This window comes from Beta vulgaris, chromosome 6 (genome assembly GCF_026745355.1).
Source record: "Beta vulgaris subsp. vulgaris cultivar EL10 chromosome 6, EL10.2, whole genome shotgun sequence".
In the NCBI taxonomy this organism is placed as follows: Eukaryota; Viridiplantae; Streptophyta; class Magnoliopsida; order Caryophyllales; family Amaranthaceae; genus Beta; species Beta vulgaris.
The window spans coordinates 25,718,368-25,726,049 of record NC_079207.1 but is presented as its reverse complement, the minus strand read 5'-3'; positions in this window follow the sequence as shown (position 1 = coordinate 25,726,049).

Sequence of the window (7,682 nt, the reverse complement as noted above, 5' to 3'; positions counted from 1 at the left end):
AAAATTGACAGTTGTTAAGTATCAATTAAGTTTTACGTGATCAAAAGTCTCTACTCTGAAACAACAAGATTTGCGTAACTTTTCAAGATGTGTATCAATTAAGTTATTTTTGTATATGTTGAATCTTGTTACATTACAAGTATTTATGTTTCGGTAATGTATACTGTCGACTGATGCACAAGTATTATGGGCTGCAATATCATCCATTTGATTCCAGGCACGGCATGTGGTATCATAGGCAGCACTTGGATAAATCAATGAGCTACATAGTTTAAATATATGGAATTTCCATGATAAGATATCCATAAACTGAAAAATGACCCTGACTAAGATAACCTAGATAGCAAGAACAACTTGCTTATTCCAAATAACAATTTATTTTCCATGTATATTGTAGAACTTTGAACCGTATGTATTCTTGAATCTTCCTATGCTCTTAACATTTCTATTTTGAGGAGTGATCCCCTTGGATATTTCTAACCAAGTCTCACACTCTCCTTAATCCATATACTAGAGTTTAATTGCAATCCAAAAGTAAAGCAACTGCATCTGAACCATATCCCGAGTTCAAGTTGCATGTTCCAGACGGAAACTAGTACAACATAAATGATTAAAACCTTTTGTGCTTTTCCAAATTTCACCACTCGGCTGTCAAATTTCAGCATGAAGCGAGAAGTATAAAAAGGAGAAACTTCACCTCATATTTATTTGTACACGTCCAGTTAGCCTATGTTCATGAACATGCTTTCTCATGCCCTATCTAGGGTTAACATCATGAGCAGATGGATCATGAAGGTTGAATTCCAATGCTTTGACATCTCAATAAGCACACAAGTTCTACAACCCAATGGCCAACATGGACAAAAATAAAGGCTATGTGTTTTCCTACCCCCCCCCCCCCCTCCCCAAGGTTAAGAAGTAAAACTTGATATTATTTTTCTGGTTATAGATTGTCCACCACGAGTCAATATCCTTGTAGGCTTATAGCTACCATCATAAACCAAGTTGGTATATTTATTCCGTTAGTTTAGTCAAAGGTATAGGGTGTTAGTTGCACCTATATATTTTGTATATCCCCCCATTATTTCATGGCTTGAAAATGATACAATTTTCAATTGAAAGAGAGTAGCTAATATGTATAATAAAAAGAGAATTCATTAATCTTATGCTTTGTTCCAAGATTACAACAATTAATGAAATTATTTTCCATGGATTGAATATGTTAATTTCTTTTAACAGTAAATATAGCTTATTATTGTAGCTGCTCATTCCCACAGAAAAAAAAACTCTAATTCATTCTTCAAAGAATAACACAATTTTCAAGTTACACAATCTTTTAAAGTATTCTTTCAAGTTTAGCTACATTTTCAACGATCTACACACTTTTCCTTTTTGTTTTTGATGTTATTTTTGTTTCTAGGTTGAAAAATTCTCCTGGTTTTTGGACACAAAAGCTGTAATTTAGCTGAAAAACCAGGTAAATTTTAAGAAGTTGTTGTGTTTTCTCCATGAAATTATGTATTCTTAACTGTCAGATTATCAATTCTGAGATCTACTGTTAATAGCTACTGGTAATGGGCATTGCAATAGCTTTTGCTAATTGGCGTTGTGATAGCCTAACCGTCGCATAATCTACATGAAACCAATGACTCGCATAGTCGTTGCCTAAAATGTTGGTCTAGTGCAACGGTTCATTAAGTTGTTGCAATAGATCCGAAAAGTCATTGCACTAGGCCTATTGCAACGCCTCCAAATGCTACGGTTCAAAACCGTTGCAATAGGTCTACTGCAACGACTTTTGGGCCTATTGCAACAATTTTCGTGTGTTGCCTTTGCCCTTTAATGTAGTAGTATACATAGAACTACAAGAGCATAGTTGGGAAGCTAAATACTTCCAAGAAAGAGCTATTTTGGCGCCAACCAATGAGATAGTGGAGAGAGTCAATGATCATGTTCTATCTACCATTCCTGGATAAGAGAAAGTGTATTTAAGTTCGGATAATATAAGTAAAGAAGAATACAGTTTTAGAGTACATGAAATATATCACACTGAATTCCTCAAGATGCTTAGGACCCCCAAATCATAGCATACGATTAAAGGTTGGTGCGCCACTTATGCATCTAAGTAATATTGATCAAATATCTGGATCATGTAATGGCACGAGGTTAGTTGTTAATCATTTAGGCAATCGTGTTTTGAAGCTATCGTTATTTCCGGAAGCAATGTAAGGTCGGAGAAAATTATTTTATCCCAAGAATGACACTAACTGTGTTTGACTCCACCAAATTTCCTATCAGATTTCAGAGACGACAGTCTCCTTTAATTTAATGGTTTATCTTGCTATGACTATAAATAGATGTCCAAGACAATCTTTGTATCATGTAGGTATGTATTTCCTTAGACCTTTTTTCAGCAATGAAGAATTTATGTTGCCGTTTTCAGAGTTATAAGCAAAAAAGGTCTCAAGATCCAGGGGCGGATCTTTTAAGGGGCAGGACTGGGCCTGGCCCCTAAAAGATTTTGCGGAAAAAAATATAATACAACTTTAGTATATTATCTAGCCCAATAAAAAAAGCCCAAAATATTAACTCACAGCTACTGACATTTCGTAAAGAATCAGAAGTAGGAAATGGGGACCCACTATTGTCAATACTGACATGTGATGGTGATTGGTGATGTTTTGTTATTTTACTTTCCTTCTCTTATGTAATGAAGTACTGACATTTCTTCCTTTTCATTTTTTTTTTCATTTTTTTTGAGGCGTTTTTTTTTATTCATTTATTAATTATTACTAATGATTTTTATCTTTATCCAAATTTGTCATACATATTTTACTTTATGATATATAATTCAAACTTTAACACTAATTACTTATTAGGTGTAAAAACTAATTTACAGTTTAATTAGTTTATTTTGATGTTTTTATACAATACATTTATTTCTTTATTTTGGACCTAGAAATAATATTCATATGTTTTTATAATTTTTAGAATTTTATAGATGTTATTTTAAATTTTTTTGCCCCTAGTAACAAAAGTTCCAAGATCCGCCACTGTCAAGATCCTTTCGTTTGATAAAGAACACGGTATGCGTACAAGTACAAGAAATGTTTACAAGGAAGTGTTTGCAAACATATAAATTGATTAATGCATTTATATTTGTAATTTGTGCTCTTTACCACTCTTATATTATGATTTCATTTTATTTTTGTAATTTGTGTGATTGTTATTAAGTAACTTTATTTATATATGTAATAAAATAATAAATATTTTCGTGCATTATGCACGGGTCATAAAACTAGTTTAAATATACATTTAATCAACCGTTCAAGATTACATTAACGGCCCGTTTGGTAATAGGTTATAAATGGTGGGAATGATAATGCATTATAGTGTAAATTTGTACTAGAAATCCAATGTCATTACGATTATGAAAAATTTACATTAACGGCCCAATGGTAATGCTACTTAATCACAAGATATCCATTTTCTTCCTAAAATCTCGTTACTATCCATTACCACTTGGGAAGGTGGTATTGGGTGGTAATGAAAATTTATAAAGGAAAACCCATGTTTTGTGATAAAGTTTCATTCCCATGGTTATGGACATGTGAACATCTTTACAAATTTACACTAAATTTCATTACCATTACCATTACCATTACCATTACCATTACCACTATATATAACCACTAACCAAACGGGCCGTAATATTTTCCAATCTTGAAACTTAACGTATACTATCTCGCTAGGGAATAATACATAAGAGATACTTCCCAAAGGATGAGGAGGTGATAGGGGAATATAGATGTGGAAAACACAACTTGGGGCATCATAATTCATATGCCATCCTACTCACAACATCATTTTTCTGGGTTCTCAGTGGCTCCATGTTCTTTGCTTCTCTAGTGCTCGTAATATCTCCCCTTTGTTATTTAACCTCTCTACGGTAAGTTTGGGAATATATATTGTGAGCCTGATTAAATATGTTTATAGGAAAATATTTTGGTACGTAAGAATCTGTTGCTATCATAGGGAATTATGAATGCATTTTTCTTTGGATGGATTATGCTAACCATAATTGTAAGGGAAAGAAATTGGTTAAATAGAAAAAATAAAATTGACTTGAGCTATGTAATACTCTAAACATGAACCTTAGTGTTAATCGTGCAAAATGAATCAAAGAGTTTTGGCGATGAATTCTCGATAAAAGTTTTGTTGAAATACTTTTAAATTATTTTAGATCATAAAAGAAATAGTATATATTAATCAAAATAAAGGAAATTAACATAATTTAGAAAAAAACATCATTTATATTTTCTAAAACTCTGAAATTAATACTAACGAATTTTAGCGAACTTTTACATGTAATGATTTTGGTTTGCGTTATTGTTTGCAGTTCATCTTCTTTTACTGGCTCTGCAACTAATTTTATTTTCTTTTTCACACATTAGTGAAAGTTTATAATATTTTGAACAAAATTTTCTTTCTAAATATGCTAAGCACTAGTTCCATCCCTTCAAAGTAGCTTTTATTGACTTTCATATTCAAACTATGCCCAGTTGACCGCTAATACTTTGTCATTATATCACAATGAAGATTATAAATCTTTTTTAAAAAAAAATGAATCTAACACTATTATTTTCAAATCTTAATTCAGCATATTTTTTTTGAAAGAGAAATTTCATTAATTGAATGCCTAACGGCATCTACAATAGATATTAAAGAAAAACAAGATACAATTAAACAAAGTTAAATCAAAATCGTCTTCGAATAAACTATAATGAACCAGATCGAGCAATACAGCGCATCCCTCTTGTATTTGCTGAATCAAACAGTTATTGATGAGGAAGTCTATCATTCTGACATAGTTCTGGAAGAACATTCTTGATCGAGCCATATTAACCGCATCCGAGATTCCAATACCTTCATGTTGAGTCTTGAACTTCAACCACTAAGAACAATTTCTCATACCTAAAAACAAAACAACCACACTCACAACTCCCATAGAGGAGAAGGAGATCTCCACAACAGAGACTAAAAACCCTCTAACAGGGTTTGAAGAAATCTCATAAAGAGATACTAATTTATTCAACAAAAGAAGAAAATAAACTAAAAACTGAAAATAAAAAGGAAAAGGGGGCTTACCATGGATGAAATCATCCATGGCAGCCCCTAACTGATGAAGAATGAGTAGGAGAGGCTAGAGTTTTAGAGAGAAAAAGAGAGAGGGGGAGGCTAGGGTTATTTAATTCAGCATATTATTTTTGAACAAACTTAAGGTTTAATTTGGTATGCTTTATTTGTTAAATTAAAAAACAGAATATTATTTGATTTAGAAGTATAACACTCAAAGAAATAAGAAACTAGAGTTTGAATGTTTGATTATAAGTTTATAACTACCTTTCTATTGTAGATTAGTGACCCATCAATACTTAAGGAAGAACAAACTTGGTAAAAAACACACTATATATTTTATCGGTTGATATCATTAAAAAGTCACAATACATCCAGATAGGAAGATATGGAAATAGAGGAGAGCAAGGAAGGTATTAGGATAGATATATATAGGGGTGGGAAAGAGTAAGTAAATCGATTAATTAAATTTTTAATTTTTGAAATAAATCATATTCCCAAAATATTGGAAAGAAAATGAAAGCTTCTTTTCCCCCTTTTTTCTGCTCTTAATCTTTTCTTCGGATGGTTCTTACAAACACCTATATATAGAATATGATTTTTTATGCTTTCACCGTTTTTTTTAGATGTTACACTTTTGAAAAATTCGATTACCTAGGCAAAATTTCAATGAGAGATTAAAAGAAAGTAAGGGTGGGGATTAAAGGGAGTGTGGAATACCAGTGAGCCGCCACCACCACCAGTGGGCCACACTAGTGCGCCACCGCCGCGACCACCGATGGCACCAAATCGACCACCGACACAACAAAATCAACCATCGACACCTTCTCCCTCCCCTTCCCTAGCTGAACGTGCAACCCCCCCTTCCCTTCTCCTTCCCGTGCAGTCGCGCGACTAGGTTTTCGACGGGTGGGGTTTTCAGCGGGTGGGGTGGGGTTTTCGAGGGGTGGGTGGGGTTTTCAGCGGTAGGGGTGGTGTTTTCGAGGCTGGAATGGGGTTTTCGGCGCGTGGGGTGGGTTTCGGTGGGTGGGGTGGGGGGGGGTTTCGGTGGGGGGGGGGGTTTCGGTGGGGGTGGGGGGGTTTTGGCGGGTGCGGTGGTGGGGAGAAGGGCTACTACAGTGGTGGGGAGGGGTTGAACTGCTAGTGTGGGTGGAGGAAGGAGGGTGGTTAAGTGTTAATTACTAATTTAGGTTAAATTTTGTTAAATTAAATAGGTTTAATTTTGATTAATTGTTATAATAAGGGTAAGTTGGTCATTTTACAAAGAAAAACTTACTAAATTAGGGAAAAAAAGTGTAACATCTAATTTAAAACATGTCGTTTTAGAAAAGTGTAATATCTAATAAAAAACAGAGGAAGTAATTAATTTACCGACTTATTACGAACAACGAGTTACACAATATTACTTATGAAATACAAAGAAGAAAACAATAGATCTTGGTTATTGACGAAAATTATTTCCAGAAAGTGTTTGTATATTGAAGTTATCTAACAGTGTGTTTGGTTCATTTTTAATAAAGGAAAGAAAGGGAAGAGAAAGGAAAAAAAATCTTAATTTCCCATGTTTTGTATAAATTTTCTCTTTCCTTCCGAATTCCCCCGCTTTTGAGAGGAAATGAAAGTGAAATTTTATTAAAGAGTCTTTCCTTCCAATTCCTCCCATTTCCTTTCACTTAATTTTTTTTAATGAACCAAACATTAAAAAGTAATAAATTTCCTTCCACTTCTTTTCCTTTCCTTCCAAATTCCTTCTACCAAACAATCTGTAAGTGTTAGAATCATTTGACATGATCCTCTACACACAAGATTCCCCTCTTAAAATTGTAGCAGAAGTACAAAGGAAAATGCCCCAAACAATGAATTAATTGTTTGAAGGTTATTTGTATAATAATAATAACCTTTGTAAACTCCATTTCTTATTTATCCAGAACAATAGTTATCCATTTTCTTAAATTTTAAAAATATGTGGTGTTTCCAATAATATAAAAAAGCCTCCTTTATATAGACAAATATTAGATGATAAGTTATGGCATTTTAATTATCAATTGATAAGAGTAAAGGGATATATTTCCCACGATCATACTAGTATTGAAAAAGTTTAATAGTCTACTTGAACTCAAGCAAACTAAATCAGTTAGTCAAATCGATGAATTTCAATTACACATGGTTAATGGATTAGGTAATGCAATGGATATAAGGCTCGTCTAGTCAAAAGCGCTATTATTGGACAAGGTCGTTAACGAAATTGGTCATAATTGAATACAGTTGATACAATTAGACCACGATTATATATTTAAAAAATTTCAAACAAGAAAGGGACAAGATATATAGAAGCAAATCACATGAGAATGCTTTTTACATGAGAAACGAGAATGAATCTCAACTACACGATTGGATTAGAGTTACAACACTTGTTCATTAGAGTTATATCCCCTAAAAAAAATTCGAGTCCAAAAAAAAAATTGATTTTTTTTAATATTCTTTTTTTTGGAGTTACATCACTTCTTCATTAGAGTTACATCACTTATTCATAAGAGTTATAGCGC